Here is a 23,872-nt window from a genome sequence, read left to right on the forward strand (position 1 = left end):
GAAGGGAGGCTTCGAGTATAGAAAGGTGAAAATAAAATAAAAATGATTTTAGCAGCTAAGGTGTGATGTGATGATGACCTGGACCAAAAAGAGAGCTAAGGAAATAGAAATAATATATTCAAAAGGTATTCAAGCAAGGAATTGTCTAGGCTTGGTCAACCAAAAATTAATTTCTAGTCTTCAAACCAGGAGCAAAGGAATCTAATTTTGAGTAGCCACACGATTGATTATATTATTAATCTACCACCATCTATTTATGTCAGAGAAGATATGACAAAGGAAATTAATTTTAATTCTCAGTTCCTAAGGGGTCCTAAGATTATAGACTCAAAATAAATTAGCAGACATTCATTTACTGTATCTTTACAATTTGACACTACATGCTCATTAAAAGTAAAATTAAGATTCAGTCATTTATTCAGGAACACTTACTGAACTGCTTTTTGCCAGGAGTTGTTCTCAGCATTTTGGATGTAGCAGAGGACAAAACAGGCAAAACTCTGCCCTCATGCAACTTACGTTCAAGTAGGAGGAAACTGGCCAGTAGTGAAATAAATACATACATACATAGTTTGTCCAAGGGTGATGAATTCTTTGAAGGAAAAACATTTAAGAGGGAGAGAGGAAGTGCCGTTTTAAATAACGTCTGAGGGAGAGCCTCATTAAGGAAGTGACATGGAAGCAAATACCCAAAAGAGAATAAAGAGCTAAATGTGCTACTGTTTCTGGGCGTGAGCAGAACAGAGGAGCAGCCTGAAATGAAAGCTCTGAGCATGTTTGAAGAAGGGCTTAGCCAGTGTGTACCGATCAGAGTGAATGGGAGAAGAGAGGCGTTGAAGGTAGAAAGGTAAGGATGTGGGGAGTGTGAGCAGTTGGGACCTTGTTGGCCACTGAAGGATTCTGGCTTTTTCTCTGGGTAAGATGCGAAACCATTGGAGGGTATTGAGCAGAACAGTGAGGTTGTCTTTTGAACATTTTACCAGTATCACTCTGGCTATTATGGGGAGAACAGACTATGGTGGGTAGGGGGTGGGGTGGGATCAGAAGCAGAGAGACCAGTTAGGAAGCCAGTGTGAATAAACCAGGTGAAAGATGAAGCTGGTTTGGACCAGATACATAGCAATGAAGGTGAGGAGAGTAAATGGAAGTCTGCGTATTTGAAAGTATTTTGACTAACTGATGGCAAGAATGTGGGGTAGAAGAGAGAAAGAGGAGTCACTTCTAGGCTTTTGGTTTGAACACCTGAAATAGTGGACTTGAAAAGAAGATGGACAAGATTGCAGGCAATGGGGGTGGTGACTGTTTTGGGGAAGATTTGGATTTGGCTTTATTACATTAAGTTTATTACACGTACAAGAGGGGGTTATATAATAAGCAATTAGGTATATAGCCTGGAATCGAGGGACTGGTTCAAGTTGAAGACCTTAAACATAGAGTGGGCATGTGTCATCAGAGTGGATGGTTCTGCCAAGAGGTTCTGGGGGAAAGTGGTCAAAGAAATGCACCCTGGAATCCATCACTAACAACAGGTTAAGGAGGTGAGGAGGAATGCCTATTTGAATCATGAATTTGAATACTCTTTTCCTTTTTTTCCCCTACTTTCCATTTATTACAGCATTTGGCCTGTGGAATAATTCTGAAAAACATATAGTGATAGAATTGAAAACTGATTAGTATTTTCTTTGCAATTTAACAGTTGCAAACATCCCAACTTTCATTTGCTTCCTTTGATGTTTATATATATTATACTTATCCAGAAAGTAAATTGATGCTATTGTGGTTCTTTGCATAAACCATGTTTCTTCACACATGTAAGTGTTTTAGATGAGGTTCTCTACCTTAAGGGTGCCCTTCCTTGTCTTACTTAACCCTCAAAATCCTTATAGCCAGGTGGGATACTTTGTCCTCTTTCCCAGGGAGATGTCAAGGTCAGAGAGAGGAGGTTCAGACATTGGTACCCTGCTAGGGAAATGACATCTACCAGAAGGCCATGGAAGTGGCAGGAGATCATTCCCAAGTTGGCCCTGGACATCCATGGAAGCTTCTTAGAACATCTCCAACCTTTTATGGGACTGAACCATCCACTCCCTACTCTTAGGTTAAGTTCCCTCCTATCACTGAAGAAAATAAAGTGAGAGCAAGAACAGCCATAAACAGAGCAAAACACTCCCTAAATCTTTATCTTCCCTTAGCTTAATCCAGTTTTGCTATAGGAAGTAGGAGGGAGGGGAGCAATTTGTTCTGGTTGCATGCAGAGTGAGTCAGAGGATGTGCCTCCTGCAACTTTCAGGGCAAGATCCTGGGTGTGGAGCTGCAATAGTGACCACAGCTAACAAACTGCCTCCTTCGTGGAGCCCAGTCAGCGCTTCTCACGTCATCGGCAGTGAGGGCCGTCTGTTTTCTCTAAATAAAGCCCGAGTCATACTTCTGTAAAGTACAATAAAAATGGATTATTAGCAAATGAAATACTAAAGCATACAAAATGAAAGTCCTGACTTTTCATTATTACATTTTACAAACATAGCAAATGAAAACAGAACAGCATTACAAAATTGTGTGTGTTCATTGAGTATGGGTGTATTGGGAATAGTACAGAGAATTATTATTATCCTTGTAATTGTTTTGTTATCCTGTAATCAGAACAAAACAAAACTTTACAGAATAAATAGTAATTGTTCATATTAACAATCTATATGCACACTTTGAATGAACATCGTATATATCAATTATTAAAATATTTTAATGTGACATGTGCTTCCTCATTAATTTATCTCATCTCCTTCAATTGGCTGTAGCATTTTTTTGCAGGGAATAATGTATAATCTAAACTGCTTCCATGTTTTATATTAATAGTACTTAGAGTAGAGAAATGAATCTCAGACAAGTATGTTGGCAGAAATGGAAGAGATTTTGAAGCAATTTTGAAGCAGTCTTAAGAGAATCATTTTAAACTTTTATCCAAAATAAGGCAAGTTTTACGGTAGGTTCAAAATTCATTTTCAATCCTTTCTTACTAGCCAGTTCCAGTATTTATCCTGTGACGTTATAGTTAAATAAATTTTTGATAGAAGATATCGCTTCAGGATCTATGAGTTTCTATGTGTGGCTCTTTTTTGATGAGACATACAATTCAAAATGTCCTTTCAGTATTGTAGGATAGTCTGTGATCACTTTTTTGCAAATGAGCAATATCAAGATTATCACATATTTCACTAATAATTGTACTTAATTTATAGATCATGTCTTAAAAGAATAGATTTTCTACAATTATTTTAAGCTTCTGACTTTTGTTTTGCCCTTTCACCTTACCTGCCATTGCAAAACATGTTGCATTTCTTCCTTGCAGGAAGTATTAAGACTATCAAAGACACCAAATATATCAGACAAATAAAGAAGGCTGGCTGTCTAACTCACATATATAAAATGTGAGAATGGGCTGGTTTCTTATCTTGTAGAAGCAAGAGCTTTTTTGTTGTTCAGACATTTTCAACAGAAGTTTTCAAGCTATAGCTTTTGCCTTGGTGTGCAGTAGAGTTGTCTATAATAAACTTCTATCTTGTCAGATGAAAAAGAGAATAATTTTGCACTTAATGCATTAGCTTTAAGATAATTTGAAAATTTTACTACACTGCTATAATCCCTGATGGCTGATTTGTCTTTATTGTATAGCAAGACTTTTTTTGATGAAAGAAGCAGTACATTAGTTTATGGTCTGCATTAGCTCCTTTAATCAGATTACTCCAAAATGTTTCCCTGACATCGTGGCATGCCAATCTACAGAAAACTTAAGGTACAAACCAAATTTATTGACAGAGATCACATGCTTGGAAGTCATGGCAATGTCAGGTTACTGTAAAAGTTTCTAAGCATTTATTCTCAACTTCTGTAGTTATCTCTTTGCTAGTAAGAAAGTTTGTAACTAGCACTTTGAGAAGCACTATTGTGTGTGAAATGGAGATTACACCTACTTTACAGAGGTGTGGTTAAGATTAACAATAATCTTGGAAAAGTGACTATCGAATAGTAAGTATTTGATTTAAAAGATTGTTAAATTGCATTATACAATATAGTCCATTTTGAGCAAACCTGTATTTGCAGGAAGAGATAGATAAAACATTTTATCTGAACTTAAAAATGTGGAGAATCTTATGGAGAAGTGTATTTGTCTATCTCTACCTAAGTATCTACATATAGGTATAAAGATACAGGTATGTAATTAAGAGTGTCTCTTGTAAGAGAAACTAACAAACTGATAAAGAGTGGTGACAGCTTAGACAGAGTAATTATATCAAATTAGAGAAAGCAGAAAAAGACTCAGAAGAGACAATCGATTTTGAGATTGACTTAAAAAGATGGCAGAACAAGTTGCTGCAGTTTAAGACAGCGTTCAGAGCTTTCTGTGGGTTTTGCTGCTATACCTGTCTCCTGCCACAGTTTTCCCCATGTAGGATGTACTGGGGAAATCGTGGCTAGTCTGTTTTAGCTGAGAGTGTTTGAAAAGCTTTGACTCATGGAGACTCACGATGGAGGCATTGTTATATGCAATTTCCATATAAGGCTACTGAAGCAGAGACAAGTGCAGTCACTTGCTTAAATTGGAAATGAGAGCAGTGGTGCAAGGGCATAATCGTAGGCTGTGGGACCTCACTTACAGCCTGTGCTCCCCGGCAGATGACAGTGCCCTCTCCTGTGGACTAAGTGGGAGCTAAGAATGGAAAGGTTAGGGTGAATTCACACGGGGAAAATAATAAGCACAAGGTTTTCCAGGAAAACTCAAGGTGAGCTCATAGCACACAAGGCACCCTGGGACAGATGGCTGAGGGGACAAGGTGTAGCCGTCCTGTTCACTGGCAGCGCTGTGCCCGAGGAGCCAGTGACAAGTGGGATGAGGGTGAACTAAGCACAAAAGCCGGGCGGAGTTTCGTTTCATTCTTTAGTTAAGTTTACAAAGTACATGAAGTCGCAAAAAAATCAGTTGTAGGTTTAAGCTATTTGAAGTGCCCCGAATCATCCTTGTATGTGAGAAGCAAGGCTGTCTGAGGAAAGAGCAGGGCTACATCCCTCCAATCGCATCTCCGCTCTCGGGTATTTGCCTGCCAGGTGGAGTGGCAGTCTTTCCCATGTGCAACAAGGCTGAGTAGTTCAACTGGAAAACAGTAAGGACCCAAACCAGAAAGTGGGGAAGGAAAAGAAAAAGCAACTGTGAGAAGCACTGAGAACTTTGAATCTATAGAGGCAGTAAACTTACCAAATATATTTTAGGGGGACTTGTGGGTAAGAGTCAGTTAAAATCAGTGATAACTCAGGTCTCAAACTCCTGTGAATATGATGCCCTAAAAAGAAATCAGGACTTCAGGAGAAGATGAATGTGAAAGAGTTAAATGGATGAAAATAGGGAGAATGATGAATGTTTTTGAAAAGTTTCCAAAGAAAGGGTAATTTGTATTGAATGATTTGCATACATAAATGTGTTATTACATAAACTGAAGTGTGCTCAGTTTGGGTGTTTGAGAACAGTACAAAACTAATAAGCATTTAAAGTGAAATTACCATGAGAATATGTAGCCAGATCACAGCCAAAAACACATAGCACCATCAACATGTTCAAGTTAAGAGGGTTTAATAATGAAAGTACTCATAAAGGTATGGGGAGGCTTACAGAAACCAACAAAATGCCGATGTCTCAGAGACCAACAATGTGAGAAGCTAGTCCTCTCCCTCAGCCTGAAATGGCATGTGACCTAAACCATAACCAGAATGTGCAGCCAGTACCAAAGTCAAAAGGAACACCCTGCCTTGCTCTTCTCCTGCCCTGCAGTCTCCTGGCATTGCCTTTCTTTGGCTGAACTTAATTGGAAACCTGAGGACAGAGGTTGAGGGCTGGATGCTGGGGAGATGCATTCTAGAGGGTCAGCTGCTCGGGCTGTTTGGTGTACAGAGGTGAAATGATGAAATCAGACACAACCACAGTGAGTAACAAACTTATTCACTGAGGAATCTTAAAAAGGACTATCTGTAGGATTTGGAATATATATTTTATTAATGTTTTCCAAATGAACTTTATCTGTTTTAAAGTCACTATGTGCAGTTACTTTGAAGTGCCAGGTCAGGTATGAAAGCTGACTTTCAATACTATGAAAGTTTTTTTTTTTAGATGATTTCTTTACTGGCGAGAAATGTGGATTGCATTCAAATGATTTAGAGTATTAACTATTTTAATTAATAATTTCTGTGTTCCACAATCCCAGTAATAAATCTTTGGGAGGAGAATAATAAAGCTAAAAGATTAGTTTTGTAATTGTATCAAGACAGTATAATTACTGACCTTTTGTATTATCATGTACTTTTGTAGAAAATCAGCATAATTTTTAAAAGGCCTCATTGTGATATGACTCATTTATTATAAATTTTCCAACTACATTATCAGTCACTTTACTTGGAGCATCATACAGTACCAGTGAGTTTATCATGGCATATGTGTAATTACTGGCAAACCTGACAACATTTTTGGATAAAGTTGCCCACTATACTATTTAATGAACAAATGTGCTTGGACGTAATCATTACTTTGCACTCTACTTCTGTTAAAATAATGACCGATCACATATTCACATTTCAGTCATTAAAATAACAATAATTAATGGTTTTTCCTGATGGTAGGATTTTTATAGTTCTTTTCCAGATAATTTTTGTACGATTATGATCATGATTAGCATACATGTATATAATAGGGATTGTTTTAATAGGCAGATGTTAAGAGAAAGTGTGAAATATTCCCTCTTTCTCTTAATTGCAAGATGAAAAGATTCCCTCTACAGTTACCAAATGATAGTGAAAAAATGAAGGATTGGGGGCCGAAAAGAATAAACTCTTTTCTTTGAATTGAACCATGGGGAATTTCTGTAAGATTTATAACCATATTGGCTCATTGATTACTCAGATGGCAGAAAGATACTCTCAGTGTGTGCTCCTTTATCCTAATGGAAAAAGACTATTAACCCGCCTCAAAATGTATATTAAAAGTTTTAGTTTTGTTAAATGGAGAGCTCTGTTTAACCCAGTTGGAGAATTGGACCTCTCCTTGAAAAATGAGCAACCACTTTTAAAGAGTATCACTGCAATTACAAATGAAGTGCAAGTTAGAATTGAGATAGTGTTATTATATTCTGATTTCAAGATAAACGTAGTCAGGAACTATTGAATTCTTTGTGGTCCGGAGATTATGCCGAAAATTGTAATTTCAGTAAGTTATCCCCAATTGACCCCAAAATGGAAGGTCACATAAGCAGGCTATAAACTGCTTCAAGGATGCTGAAAAGCACCATTAATACTGCCTCTTTCAATGACCTTAAGTGAGAGTATTAAGGGAATCACAGCAGGTTTCATTGAGATCATTCTTTTTATTGAATAAAATTGATCATTTAAGTAAATGAATAATCATTTTTGGACAACATAATATGAAAATATATGACCATGAAAACTTGATAGCCCTCCAGCAGTGCTTGTGGAAATTGCAATCTCTCACAAATGTTATAGTGGCTGGTAACTCAGTAGAAAATTATAATGGCTGTCTAAATTCTAGTACATTTCATTTCAAGTACATTTCATAAAATATGCATTTTTACTACTTTTTTTCAGGTGCATGTGGTAATGTATATATACTGTATTGTGTAGTGGGCTGTGTAGTTTCATGGAAATACTATATTTTCTCTAGCATCAAAAACTTTGACAAGGAAGTTATAAAACTCTCTAGAAATTCAAGTGATTCACAATAAATTAGACAATGGAGAGATTATTTTACTTATATAAAGCTTAATTATTTTCAACCCGTTTTATCACTTTAGAAATTCCATTTGCTGTATTGTGTAGGAGTCAGTACAGAGACTACTAACGGGACAATTGATTAGAGAGGTTCACTTGAAAAGTTTCACAGGGTAAGTCTTCCTGAGGCTTGTTTCAGTAAGTGTTTAGAAAGAACAGTGAATGCTTTTGTACTGTGTTTTCCTCAAATACATTTAACCATATAAAGAAATCTCTACATATTTCTTCTAGGAAATCTTACAGCATTTAAACACCAACCATCTATAAAAGCTCTATTTTATGAAAAAAAAAGTCTAAAAATAGCATTGTTATGATTGTCAAAGTAAAGGCAAAATATCCTGGATTTAGTACTTATTTACATTTTTACATTTGACTTTGTTTAAAATGAGAGAAAATTTTATTGTATACTCACAAGTTATTTAATGTCCATAAATGTTACACTACTTACCCTTAAAAATCATAAATCTAGGAAAAGCAAGCTAAACACAAATACTATCCTAAATGCAAATCAAAGATTTCCATGGTGCTTTTAATGGGCTAGAGTTTTTAATTACATGGGCTTAATAAAACTTGGCTGTAGCACAGCTCAAAAATAGACAAGTTAAAAATCATCAGCTAATGAGATGGATTTGGGGTATAAACAGAAAAATCCACTTTCTGCTCTTAATCACATTTCATTTTGTGATTTTGTATTATTGAAATATGCCTTCTTTCTGACTCACTCTGTGTTTGGCGACTATGTTTCTAGGAATAAATGATGTACTTTTACTCATCAGTACTTATTCCTTGTCCAGTCTCTATAATTCATGTTCTGAGTTTGGCTTGTAATTAAAGCTACTGAGGCAATAGAACAGGACGAATCTACTGGATACATGGGGAGCAGAATGCTTACAATTGTGGCCTCATTTGCAGGGTCAAGTACTGCTTGCTCAGTTCTCCCCATTCCTTTTAGGGGAAGAAGAGGTTAGCTTTGGGTGTATTGTAATGGAATTAACATTCACAGGTGATTTCTGTGTATCACCCACAGTATTGAGTTTTCATAGGTGACATTTTTTTTTAATCTCCTCAACTTGAACACGCAGAGGCCCAGAGAAGTTAAATTGTTAATAATGACCGAACTCATAACTGGCACAGCTGAAATCTAACTATATTAGCCAAGAAATTAAAATGAGCTAGTTGGATACTTGTACGGCGTGTGGGTGTGTGAGAATGTTCCAGCACGTGAGAACGCACGTGTGCGAATGTGGAAATCACAGGTGTGATGGCCTCTTGACTTCCTTGAGATGATAGACATTACAATAAAAGACATGTTTAGCTTCCTAAAAGACGTCAAACCTGCAGTGGAAAAAATAGAAGAAAGAAAAGAAGAAAGGAGAAGCATTACTCTGCCTCCAGCCCTAGTAGCTTTGTTGGAGTTGCCTTTCCTTTTTCCTCATAGACTTGTGATTAATGTTTTGATAGACATATTTTGATACCTTTTAAAAAGCTACACTTTAAAATTTGAAAGGTGTGAGAGGCCGCTACTATAAGAACAGTTTCTGCCTCTTTTTTTTTTTTTTTTTTCCCTGACTTGTTGGCTTTATCCTGTTAATCACTGTTTACTCTGAGCTGTAGGGAAATAATCAAAGGTTGTCTAAAGTGGAGATCACAGGGGCATTTTTCATTTTGGAAACTTCAAGAAGCTGTGCTAGGTACTGTGAACCTGTAGGCAAAGCCGAGCCACAGAAACTTTCAGTGTGGATTCTGAATGAATTCTGCTTCCCCTAAACCTCAAGTGTATTTTAGAGAATTGCAATGTTTTCTGTTTGTTTTTGATTGTTGTTTTTCCTAAGGAGCCTCATGTACTTTGTCTTTTATTACTTTTTTTAGTAAAGGCACTTGCAGTTTGATTCCTGGGGGGAATTGTAGAGACCCTGTTTGTGGCTATAGCAAGTGTCATATGTATGTGTGTCATTTATGTGTGTGTGTGTGTGTGTGTGTGTGTGTATATATATATATGGAGAGGGAGAGAGAGAGAGATGCCTTGCTTACAGAAGACAGACTCATATAGACTGATGCTACTATAGCATATTCTCTCTGGCCTCAAATTCTTGTGAGTGAATTTTCCCTTTAATTAGGTCTTTTCATGTTATTCCTTTTATTTCTACCAAACGACATCATATTTCTAGTTAAGTCCTGGCTATAAAGCACTGCATGTGTTTAAAAACCCTCAATAAAGAAAATATTTCTCTACTACTCTTGTACAGGCAGATATTTTAAATGTCATTAATTGCCCACAAATTGTCAGTTCTGAAAAAGAGTTTTAGTTTTGAGATGCCAGATGGAATAAAAATGATGTTATTGACTTGCAATGAAGGGACTGAAGCACACTGATAGCATCTGACCTTTTATCATCACTTATTTAAAGAGCTTTCAGGGGAAAAAGCGAAAACTCCCTTTAAAGACTGTAGTAACTTGCTAGTGAAGTGCATTTTTCTCAGAGTGTAGTGAGCTGAGAATAGTCAAAGGAAAAAGCCCAGAAGGCATGATTGTAAAAATGACCAGTTGCTACTGGTGGAGATGATAATTTATTCCAGTGAAAGCAAAGAAAGTATTGTGGTCACATATGGCTTCGGGTTCTGATTCTCTCCACCTTCTGCTAACTGCTAACAATAATTAGAAATTTTTAGAGGCAAACTGATCAAGGCCTAGAAGATCAGGCTTCTTCTTCAAATGTCAATAGCAGAGGTCAGGATTAATTTGTTGCTTTAAAATGTGGAAATTACTCTCCGTGTTTGAGAGCAGTATGTGGCACCCCTTAACTATATGATAAAAAGGGCCTTGGATTTCGCTGTACGTGTGTGACAGAAAGGATATCTATTTGGAAAGATTTAATAGGCTTGGAATAGAGGGTAATAGAAACCGAATTGGAGTAATTTATGTTGTGCACAGAAGAAGGTGGTCAGGAAAACTTCAAAGACGATCCTCCTGCATAACTGAAGCAGAATAGGCATTTTAAAACTATCTTCCTTTTACATGAAACTGAGTATTAATCTATTGACTCTGAGTTTATATCTTTAAAGATTTTGATATGAGCAAAGTGGCATTGATACAGCCATGTTTGTGGCTGGTCAGCTAAATCGAGGAAACTAGTTCAGATAACAGGTGAAGTTTGTCAGTGACTTATAATTAAACCTTAGAGAAAAACTGATCTTGTTGATCACGACGGTCATCAGAGAGACCGTTAGCTTCCTCAGCTCTGAAAATGAAGGTTTTAGTTTCCATAGGCCATAGTGCAATGAATTAAAAAAAAAAAAAGTAAGCAAATGGCAAAAACAATGTACTACTCTCTAGGTTGGTTAATAAGGGACATTTTATGGTCTGATGTGATAAAGAACATGTACAAATCTTATTTATTTTAGAATAGTCCTCATGGTTCAAACAACACAAATGAAAATTAGCATAGCTAATTATGTTAGGAGATTTTATGTTTACCAAGTTAAATTGGGGGATCTCTGCTTCGTTCATTGGTGTGAACCAATGCCACAAAAATAAAGTGAAAATAAGCACACTGTTTCCCTGAACTATGTAGTATTTTCCAGCTTTTGAAATAGAAACCCAACTAGGCACTTATAATAGTCCTCCTTTTGCCTAAATTTCCATTAGGAAAAGAAACTCAGATACAAAGAAATTCTATAACCTTAAGGAAAAATAGTCCACTGTGGTAGATTGAAAGCATCAGAATTTGGGTGGAGCAAAGGGAGCAAGGGAAGGAGAGACGCTTTTGTGCACAGCGGTTTGTGTGTTTATTTTTGTTTTGTGTTTATTTTGTGTTTATTTTTATTATTTATGCACAGCCAGTGCATGTCAGTTATGTCTTGTCATCCTCTGGAACTGACGTGCTTCAGCCATCATTTTTGAGGTTCTATACACACGAGAATCTTGGACTAGAACAAGAAGCTTTTCTTAAAAAATAGCTAAGTAAACTCTGACAAACAATATACTGTTTAACTAAAAAGTGCTCTACTCTGTCGCTTTTTTGCCTTACGGTATATTTTTACCATAAAATATAACTTTTGAAATTAGACTTTACTGAAGGGGTTTTATATAATCAGAATGTGTTGGCACCTTGTCTTATGTAATAATAGGAAATCATTTAACTGAGATATTGTAATAAAAAATGATTGAAGTAAGTTGTCTTCATGATGGCTAATTCTTCATATAGTTCCTTCTTCCGGAGCCCTTGTAAGATGTATATTACTGGCGTAAGGTACACTGCCATCAGTTCATGATGATACTGTTATTAGCATACATAAGTCAAATGAAACGTTTGGTCATTTAGATAAGCTTCAAGCTTTTTTCATTCTTTCTTTTTTGACAACTATATTTTATAACCACTTCATCTACATGCTCAATTTGAGTTTCAAGTGCCTGAGGAACCAGTCAATGAAGCCAAGTGGCCAGTGTGGGGATCTCACTTCACCACTTAATAGCTATGTGAATTTGAACAATGGACTTGAAGTACCTGCATCTTTAAAAGGAGACAGAAATCAAAGTCTTGATCTCATGGGTCAAGACCAGCTACTTAATCAGTGGGTCTTAGCGAAAAATGGAAATGTGTGGCCCTTTGTTCAAAATTTATGAGCAATTTCAGGTTAACAACAGGAGAGTGTTAAACAAACCATTAACAGCAGAACTTTAAGCCAAGCGTGGAGCCCTTCTAAGCACAGAGAGCTGTGTGACCCAGCTTGGAACTGTGAAGAGTAAATGAGTTTATAAGTGGAGAGAACATAGACTAGTTCCTAGCACATGTTTATTAAGCACTCAAAATATTTTTAGTAGTTATTTTCTTCAGTTTTTATTTGCAGTGTTTTGGCTATAATTTTTTTTGAAAAAAAATTTTAACTTAATAACCTATATTTTGTTTCTGTTTTGAAGTTTTAGTGCTATTGTAGGTAATAACAAAATAACTGCCTCTGAAAAGCCAGGTGGTCAAGTGGTGTTATTTATTCATTTGGAGGAGGTGTGCAATGTCGGGAGTGGTAACAGGTCAAGCAGAACAAAGTTATGTTAGAGAATTTTCTTTTGGAAGATCTTTAGAGGAGAGCAATGTGATCGTGGGAGGCTGGATTGTAGGAAGATTACTTAGACCGAGATTTTAATATCCAAGACTGCTTTGGGCACAGGTGATGGAAACCCAAGTTGCTGTTGGTACCCAAAATAGGAATATATTGGTAATTCAATTCAGAGGATTGGGATAAAGTTAGGTCTCAGAATCAATTGCAATCTTGGACTTAAAATCCACTTGCTCTCTTTTTTTTTATACTGTTGCTTTTTTCTGCTTATTGCCTTTATGTTCTCAGAATAGTGACTGGCTTGTTGAATATGAAAAAAAAAAGGTTCCCAGCAACCTACGTTGTTTACATCATTTGCCTCCCAGGATCAGAGAGGGAGTCTTACTTCCCATTTTTGCACTGTAAAGAAGGTTTAATGAAAGAGGTAGGATTCTGCTGTGTTTGGTCACCTAAATACTGCACCGTGGACTGCTAGATTATGGTTGGGTTTGGGGATGTTTGCTTACCTGGTACAGACGTGAGTACTGGGAGCAGAAGCTTTGTCCAGAGTACGGCAGCCACTGTGAAGGCAGAGGTGCTAATTAAGTTCCGAAGAGAAACTATACTCTTCTCTTAAGAAGAGAGAAATTAACCTAGAGATTTAAAACAGTGAGTAAGGAAAAAGTTGAGGAAAAAAAAAGTCAAGCCTTGCTATCAGAGCATAGCACAGAGGAGGAGAAAGTACTAACTAAACCAAGTCTACAGTAATTAAGTTTATCAGAAATTTAAAAATCTCTTGTTAGAAACTTACTACTGTTGATAAATTGCTCTCACTGTCCTATGGTCACTGACTTCTCCGTCTCTGCTGTGCCTCAGTACCACCTGAGGGAGTTTAACAAAAATGTGCAAGGCCTACCCCCTGGGATTCCGATTCAGTTGGTTTGGAGCCCGGTTCCAGCAGTTTTATTTTAAAGATCCCCCTGGTGAATCTGATGTGTGGCCAAGATTGAAAATCATCAGGTATTTGACTAAATTACTTCTTATTGCTGCTGTGTAATATTTTATATTTGTATAATATGTAAAATACCTGTCATACATTTTTTTTTTTAAATTGCCCAGTTGCAATAATAGAATAAAGATGGGGTTGTGAAGGTAACTGAGACCATTTGGATGGTTCAGAGGTGAATAAACAATTATTGTCTTTAAGGGACTTATAACCTACAGCTCAAATGTAATTGAAAGGCCCTTGCAGCAAATCCACTTAGGGACATTTATGAAAATTTCAGATGCCTTGGACTCAACCTGGCCTACTGAATTGGAATCTCTGAGTCTGGGCCTCAGAACAGGGACTTTACCAAGCTCCTCTCTTGAACAGGTGTGCATGAAAGTTTAAGAGCCATGGTCCCGTGCCTCATGCCTACTCCTCACAGCTATTTTTTCCTGAAGTAAATCTAACAGCTGAGATTCCAGTACCTTAATTAGCATTGCAGCTCACCTGGTCACTATACTTCATTGCGTAGCACGGTGCCTGGGAGGAATAAAAAAATCTCCTTTGATTTTTTCTTTTTTGTCTAACTAGCTGCATCAACCTCTTTTTAGTTATTGAAATAGTGCAATTTCCCCTCTATTTATTTAAATAACTATTCTGGATTATATGGAAATTGCTGTTTTTATATACTCTTGTCCCTGTTGTAATATTTACGGTAATTATTCTAACAGGCTGTATATTTTTTTTCTTCTGCACTTAGGTCTTATGAAAAAAGGCTAAATATAAGTAATGATAAACAGTGAAAACACGTGGTTATTATTCTTTGTGCTTTGTTCTAACCTGGAGACTTTCTTTACACTAGCTATTCTGTGGTATGTGTTATGGAGCTCGGTGAATGCACATTGCCACTGGCATACTTAACTCATGGACAAAATTCAGCTTTTTATCTGCTTGACATTAACCAAGATTAAGGGAAGGGAGCTGCAAGTGAAAAGGCAATCATATTTTGTAAGTGTAAACATGGAAGTAACGGTCACTCATTTCATGATGAGGAGGAAAACATCAGTATCCTATGTCCATACATCGCTCATTCAGGAAAAATACCAAATTTAGTTACCGTCGCTTAGATTAAGTAAATGTCAGTGTACTCTTTACAGATTTTATGAAATGGTTCATACAGTCGAAAAGAACCAATTTATCCTTGAGAATTCCAACTAATTATGGATAGTAAAAGGGGACAATAAAAGGTAGCATCATTTTTTTTCCCATCTCTTATTACTCAGTAAGATGCAGTAATTAAAATCAAGATTCTTCTAGAAATTGTGTATTTCATATTTCTCTGTATTTGTTTATAATATACCAGTGCTTTCTATGTTTTAGCCTTTTTCTGTAATTACTTGAATTTTATTCCACATGTGTCCTTTTTTGACAGTCATGTTTCTTTAGTTCAATAAATGTTATCAAGCATTCTTTGACTGTTCCTATTGCATCAACCTTAATTAGCTTTTGATTACTGTTAATTTCACAGCATTTTCCCTTTAATAAGTTGCATCAAAATGCTTTCATTTCTGTTGCAGCAAGTTTAATTAGTTTTTGAGCCTTGTTTCTGTTTTCCCTTCCATTTTTAGAAAAAAAAAATGACACCCACTTTCTTTGTTTCTATGAGGATATCCATGACTTACAACTTGATGTTCTCCGGAAGCCCTCACCTAAGACTTATAATACAAAGTCATGGTAACTTGGAGGAATGTTCCCACGGACTTACATATTTAGAGTTGCTACTGATTATTAAGAGAAAAAATAGTGTAACTTGATTTTCTAATCTTAAAAGATCTAAACTTATTTAAGACAACTCTAGAATTCTCATTGGCCCGTCAATTTAGTTAAACTGATTAGCACTTCATGTATTCAATTATGTGATACAAAATATCTGTATTTTGTCGAAACTTTATTGTGCATTTTATCTTGGGGAACCAAACTGTTACCTATAATATCTCTTAGGATAAAATGACACCCAGACTATTTTGTGTAACTTTATAGTAATGAGTTATGATTTTTAACATACTGGATGTATTTACTATTTTAAATAGCATGTACAAAATTATAATAATACATTATGCATTCATATCATTTATATTAACCCTTTGATATTTATTTATGTGACTTGAACTATGAACTGGGTCCTCTCTGGGAATTTAAAACTTTTAATTTCTTCCACCTCCCCCCTAAACATTAATAAGTAAGAGCAGAACAACTATGCATACACTGCATATTATTATTGACAACCATTCAGATATCAACTTTTCTGAATTTGTTTGTAGTACTCTATATTATAATCTACATTGTAATAATTGTAATATTAGCATAATAATCAATATAATTTTTGGGGTTCAGTGTAAGAAAAGTAAATAGCCAATTAGAGGATTGATTAAATTGATTATTATACCATAGTCCCTTGTTAACGTGAAACTCCTCAGAGAAAAAAATAACAATTGCAAAACTAAAAATTGAGCATTGCAGGTAATTGCATCCATTTGGCACATATTTAAATGCATTTTCCAGTGCTTGGTTAGAATTATTTATGGGAAGGAGGGAAAGGGGAGTAATGTAACAGAAGAGCATTACAGAGAAGAAAAGGAGCTATGTCTAGTACTATATGAGTTTAGTTCATCTTGCTTAAAAAAATACGAATCCTGGCATTTGAAGGATCTTAAAGTTCATCTAGACCTACCTTCTTTCTGATATTTTTAAATTTCCATATTATTCTTCCAAATGCTCCCTCAAACTTTGGCTATTCCTATTAGGGAAAACTTCCTATCGTTAAAGGCAGTTCACACTATCTTCAGCCGGTCCTGAAATACTGGTTTTAAGCTTAAACCTGTAAGGTTGTCACTTTCACACTTGGGTTCTAATTTTACCCGATCAATCCATATGAGTGATAATTGGTGGGGCCAGGGAAATACATCGAATTACTCTAGTACACATTATATAATTAACTTTCAGAATAGCATGATGTTTGTTTAGATTCACAGATTCTACTCATAACTATACAGCAGTAAAGATAGTAGATAACAATAAAGATATATGCATATACAATTCTTCCTCATTTCATATTTAAGCAGTGTCACTGAATCTGTCACATCTTCCTTTGATTGACCTTAAAATGACTCTGATCTCTCTAATTTCATTGATATGCTTTTATTCAGAAGCCCTTATGATAGGGTTAGAAAATTTTCAGGGCATGTAGTTTGTAAAATCAACAGTTTTTGTCTTGTAACTAATTTTAATATATGTTTATTTTCTATAATAAACCCCTCTGTCACACATACACATTACTGGTATGTTGTGTCTTTTACATTTTTTTTTATATTTAATTGCTTTAATGCCTGTATTTTCCAACCCTGCAGCTGCTGCAGAGGTTAAAAAAAGTCTACCAAGAAAACATTCACGATGAGCCATCATGATTAGTGCCTCTGCGTATTGCTCCAGAGAAAAACAAATTAGCACTAGAAGGAAAATCTGTTCTGGGAAGTCCCACACCGCTGGTGTAATGGCCCATCCCCACAAGAGGATTGAATAGAATAGATCCGTTGTGACTTCCGAAATGATCGTGGCGGGCAGCCTCTGGGAGATGGGGAACAACAGCTGAAGTGATAGAGAAAATAAAATGTTCTGCTTGAATGCAAGCCATATTTGCCTGTTTTCCCCAACTCTCTTTCAGGAAATGTCGCCCTTTCAGACCAGGACACCTGCTATTTTTTTGTCAAAGCTCTGTGGCAAAAACTAGACTTGGATCAATGAGGTCTATCTTCCTGGGTCAAATCATTTCCTGTTCATGGTCACTGAAATTCATCTCAAATCTAAATTTCTTTCGGAAAGCTCTCCTATATACTAGGCACCATCACATGTCTTCTTGGCAAGATAAAAAGGTAGGAAAGCCATGTCTCTCCACGCCTCCTCTGCAGACCCTGCTCAGGAACTGAGGATAAATAGAGGATGTCACATATGTTTTCATTCAACCTCTCTTCTGTTTATTGAATTCATCCTTATGTCCCTTTCAGTTGTGATTTTGCCCTTGCTGTTAACTTCTTGCCGGAGGCAGGATTATGATTCACAAATGGTTATAGATTGATTCCTTAGATATTCATAAATTCATAAATTATTAGAGTATATAATGTAGATAAAAATTATTTAGCATTAATCTCTAGCCATTAAATAGCAGATTAAAAATATAAAAAACAATATAGAATTCTGACCACGCATTCATACAACACTAGTTACAGGTGCTTTCTGTATGAAACAGAAATGGAGAACTGTAATTACGTACTAGTAGTACTTACGTACATTTGCAGAGGAAATTAGAAAAGGAAACCATATGACTATGATGAAATGTTTAGTATCATTGGGGCTTTGGAAACTGCCATGGGTTTTACATAAACTAGAAGCATCTTTTTAAAAATACATTTTGGAAAGCCATGGAGTAATAACCAAAATATTATATTGTGATCACATTTATAAAACTGAGAAATCTTACGTTTTGTTTAGATAATTTACTTTGTTTTTCTTTTTAGCTGAGATTAATACATGGAATCAAAATAAAAGCAGAATCATTGCCTCCTAACTGTAAAGTTATCTTTACATCTTAGGATATGGTCTCTCTCTCTCTCCACCCCCTTCTTTTAGTTCTCAATGTGAATTTATAATAGGATATATGGTAGTTCTTTAAATTTTTATTATGAAGTGAAAGGTTAATTAGCCCTTTAAAAATTAATCCCATAGGGTTTTATTATTTAAATACACATTTTTTTAAAATAACACATATTTATATGAGATTTTCAAACCATTCCATTCAAAGGTAATAAACATCCAGTTTGACTTTTTCTTATTAGTTTAATAGATAAGAGAAAAATATAAAAATAATTCTACCCTCGTAGAATTATGGGGTGGGGAAGTGTTAACTAGCTCTAAGCAGGATTATCATTAATAGACATTTAAGCTGGCTTTTCTCCCAAGCCCAGCAGTACATCTGAAGATCACCTCAATGCTCCTGGTAAACAGCAGAAGCTGAAACCCCAGGAGGAACTCTAATGCAAATGTGCTTTATAACTTTCCAAAAATAAGGCTTGAGCACGAGTTTCTATTGGAAGTATTTTCAGAAAATGATTCAGTTGTGTGTGTGTGCGTGCATATGTGTGCATTTGTATGTGTGTATATTCAGGGCAGTTCATGAAAACAACAAACCTGATGTCCTTAGTTTAGGAAGTAAAAGCACTCCCACTCTTGCCTCCCTTCCCACGCACTTGGACCCACCCAGGAGGCACAGGGTGTTTAAGGACTCTGGTTCTCAGCCAGAGTCTCTTCATCCAGTCCCAGGACTGCCTCTTTATAGCTGCAATGTCGGGCAGGGAATGAAGCTCTCTAAGCTTTAGTTTCCTCATCTCTCCAAAGTGGGTATTAATATTAATAATATCTTCCTCATAGAGTTTTTGAAAGGAATATACGAAATAATCTGGTTATCAGTGATTCATGAGCCTCAAAGAAGTTTTTCTTCATGTAACAGAATAATAGTCAGTTACAAAAGATCACTTAATTTATTATCCTGAAGAGCAGATTGTGACTTGATAGCATGAGTTTAGAGTACCCTCTCGAGGTTTAGGGGTCCTTTGACAAGTTTCAGTCAATAATAGTTACTTTTTTAACCCCATGGATAAAGAGAGAGACATTTTAAAATAGAATAAAAACATACAAATATAAAAATCATGTTCGTTGCTCTAGCTTAGGGGGATTGATATAGCCACAATAAAAACTCCTAAAATGAAGAGAAGAAAAAAAAAATAGGAGGACTGAATTGAAAATAAGTAATAATCTGTTCAATTATACTTGGAACAATGTAAGTGAAAGACTTTCTGAAGTAAATATTCAGTTCATCAGTGATTCAAATTGGCGTTTGTTTTTCATATATTGCTATATATAAAATAAGCACTATTGAAAAACAAATCTAGAATCTATACCTTTACGCTGGGAGTCTAATCTCCTAATCATTCTCACAGTGTATTAGTAACCTATACACTTATGTGTATATTATACATAAGGAGAGATGGTAAAGCAATTTTTAAGGAACAGAGCTACTTTTAAATTGTGGTCAGAAATTTGGGTGGGATATTTAACTTTCTTCAGGGATGTCTTGGTGGTGGTGGCTCTTGACTTGGCTTTGTCTTGCAATCAGGTTTTCCTGGTGGCTTTGGACTCAAACTGAACTCATATGGTTCAAGGTCCTAGCTGGAATCGGGGTGGGGCTGGCTGGACCTGGCAATACCAGATCCTCCTCTGTGTCACTGGAAAGAGAGATATTCCAAGTGAAGAGGAAATCACAGGCCATCCTTCTTCTAAAAAAGAATCAGAGGAAGACAGCAAGATCATTTGAATTATGAAACTTTGCTATTACTCCTGTATTTTATATTAGGTGTCAAACTGCAAAACACAGTGGGTCATAAGAGTAATATCTCTCACTAACAGAGATATTACTAGATCTTCAGTGAAAAAATATGACTTCAGAATTTTTTTTCTAGCCTTGCATTTTACTTTCTATTTCCAAATGCTTAATTTAGAGAAATCAACCTTCATTCATTTGCTTAATCATTCAACCAATATACAAAAAGCACCTACCTACTATACTCTAGGATGACTGAGCAACAGAGCCATAGACAGTTAGGAACAAGTAGATTTTTTTGTTACTTCAATTTCTTATGATCCTATTTGGTACTCTCCAAGCTGGAGATGTGCAAAATACACAATGCATGGGTTGGGAGTGAGAGACAGGGTTTTCAGTGAATACTTTGCCAAAAAGATGGAATTTTAAGGGTAAATAAGTGTTTGCAATTAAGCAATAATGAAATTACAAATTCAAGACTGTGTGCCTATTTTTTCCCTTTGACCATTTGTCACATTGAGTTGTATAAAAACAAATCCTCCCAGGATATATTTAATATTAGGATGAGATCTGCTTGCTTAATATGACTGTTCAGTTTTGTTGCCAGAACCCTGTGCATCAGAATATTATTTGCAAGTCATAGTGTATTCCATTACTAACACCATGGTCTTTACAGGACCTCCTGATGTCCCTTAGGGAAACAGAAACACACACACACACACACACACACACACACACACACCAGTAATCATGTTGATATTAACACTATGCCAACTTTTTAATAACTTCCACTCTAGCATACTAACTTGAACATGATAGGATTTGTTCAAAATGGTGATTGTTTTTCCTGTGAGACTTTTTCTCATTACACACTAGCTAATCTCTACCCCAAAGCATAGTCTAGACTGACTAGGGTAGTTAATAAAAACTGAGTATATCGACTAGGAAGATCAATGTTTCTCAGATCATTCTTCTACAAAAAACCAGAGAAACAACTATGGATTTTAAGTATATACACCAAATGAATTATCAATAATTTTTATCTCAGTATTTAATACATTAACTCTCATCCTCAGCCTTACAGATCAGGAGGTTAGGGAGTAACTTTACAAAGATTTTGCTAATTTCCTCTATTACCATATTTAATAAATATATTTTTGGCTAGATGCATTTCACATCTTTCTGGGTTATGCAGTATTTACATTTTCAGCATATAATATTTCTAGAAGAAAATAATTGAAAAAAATTAAAATGATTTCTCAGTGAGTTACTTTGAGTTGTCTATTTTACTCATTCAGTAATTTTTTTAAACGATTTTCCCCCAGATTGGAATATAAATTTAGGAATTACACAGAATAACTGGAGGAAATTATGAATATTTTAAAATTTTTATTTAATGGGTAATTAGTATTAGGCGCCTATCTATTTATCCTCATGATCAACCTAGAAGTGGAATCTTTTATTAGTCTATGTTACAGATGGGAAAACTGAGCCTCAGAGAATTTAAATAATGCTGCTAAATTTATACAGTGATAGTTGGCAGAGTCAAGATGTGAATCCAGGCAGTCTGTACTTCTCATAGCCCAGTTAGTAAAAGTTAATCATACAATCGAAAAAGATGAAAGCAGACCTGGGGATGTATTCTCTGCTTCCCAGAGACAATTCCACAGAACAGTAGGAGGACCCTGCATTTAAGGAGGCAGCCAGCCATCTGTGTCTCTGTAACATTACCTAAACGTGAGCCAGTGGTTATTTATGTTCAGGGGAATGCTATTGGCCAGTTCACTGATTAGAGTCAGTCTCAGTAGCATTATGAAAGATTGCTATGATTGTGTGCTTCCAGAGAACTCTATAGTTGTAGCAGTAGTCATGCTGCTCTCCATTTGAACAACTACTGTTACCTCAGGAAGTATATACATACCACTGATTACTGAACTTTGTTATCAGTCTCTCTGAAGAATTTTAACCCCAAATGAATTCCTTTTAATTAAAATCAACGTTCTTATAAAATATATCTTGAATTTCAAAATAACCTGTTCCTGAAAAATACTTCCAGCTTCAGAATTTGGCAACAATCACACCTTGTTTAAGAACGTGATGGAACAGAGCACACTCAGTTAAAAATAAACCCTGTTGACACAGCTTTCTATATTTTTTATAGGGTAAACTCACCAGAAGCACCAAGTTTTGAGTGTCAGTCATCATGTGTAATCCTCTCCAGTTCAGGTATTTATTTAGCATCATGATTTCCAAATTAGGGAAGTAATTTGTTGATTTGGTTCGGTTAGTGTTGTTTCTATGGAACATTTAGGGGCTTGACTTTAACAGACATTCCCTGAGGTAAGATGTGTCCGAATTTAGTACACACTAGACTCAAGAATACAGTGAATTTATTCAGGTACAAGACTTCTCAGAGATGTTGCTCTCAGATGCTCTTGCACACAGAGTATCACCAAGGAAAGGATTAAACAGGCAGATGTTTCAGTTTGGGACACACTGAAGGTATTTTCAATTCAGAATCCCATCAAGAGCGTGAAGGATGACTGAATCTGTAATAAGGAATGAAAACTTGATATATTTTACTGTCCATTAACTCGATGCTTCCCAAATGTTTTCATGTCTAGGCACGGATAGAAAATGACAATATTTATATGGCACATTGTGGGTAAGTAGACAGTGCTGCTGGTGGCCGGCAGCTGTGGGTCGAGGCTCTAGCTCTGGAGGGCTGAGGGGATTATCGCAGTGCTGGTCAGTCACAGCTGAACAAGTAGTGGTTCACGAAGAAACTCTTGATGTGTAACTCTCTGTTCTGGTTTATTCGAATGCCACTTTTCCTGTCATGCAAGGCACCAGTCACAGGGTGCTTCATCCTATGCCTTGTGTGTATCTGTTGTGGCTCTGAATTATTTTGATTTGCATAGAGTTCTTACTTATTGCATCTTCAAATGCTGAAGGTTTTTTTCCCCCCGGCACACACACACACCCTGGACATTCCCATAGAGCTTCATATGACCTGAAGTGTCATTTTATTTATTTTTAATTTTTTATACTTACTGTTTATTTTCATTTTTAGATGTGATAATGGCATCATGTCCATTTTTCCCCCTTAATAGAGGCCCTGGGAATAGAACCCAGGAACTGGTCCATGCCAGGCATGCACTCTACCACTGAGCTATACCCTCATCCCCCTGAAGCTTCATTTTAAATACAAATTTTATCTTAGGGTCTTGAGAAAGCTTTGTGAAGGCAACAGTTCCTTCCATTATGTTCGGCACAAATGTGGCTGCCTGCTGTGAAACACTGGGAATGGAATATGGTCACTTTGGCGGGTCAGAGTCATGGTGGTCTTAACACTGATTGCTGAGGCCTCCAGGACATTACAACATAAGGAGAGGCATTTGAAATCCTTTGAGAAAGGGGCCTGTCTTCTAATTCAATCCAGTTGAAAGGCTTTCTCTCTTCAAAAAACTTGGATGTAATGGCACTTACCATGTAACCCTCAAAATCCTTCCTCCCCTGTAAACTTTTGAATCATTTTATGCCCATTGTTTTATAAAATATACTAAAATATTTTGATTGTGTTCACAATCAAATTCTGGT

The 23,872-nt window shown here is 36.1% G+C and overlaps 1 protein-coding gene across 3 annotated transcripts in view; it reads left to right on the forward strand.

The window, feature by feature from the left end:
- The window catches only part of CADM2 (cell adhesion molecule 2), a 948,596-nt gene that overhangs the window by 744,489 nt on the left and 180,235 nt on the right, over nucleotides 1-23,872 (forward strand). The gene's annotated exons all lie outside the window — the stretch shown is intronic.

This window comes from Camelus bactrianus, chromosome 1 (genome assembly GCF_048773025.1).
Source record: "Camelus bactrianus isolate YW-2024 breed Bactrian camel chromosome 1, ASM4877302v1, whole genome shotgun sequence".
Classification (NCBI taxonomy): domain Eukaryota; kingdom Metazoa; phylum Chordata; class Mammalia; order Artiodactyla; family Camelidae; genus Camelus; species Camelus bactrianus.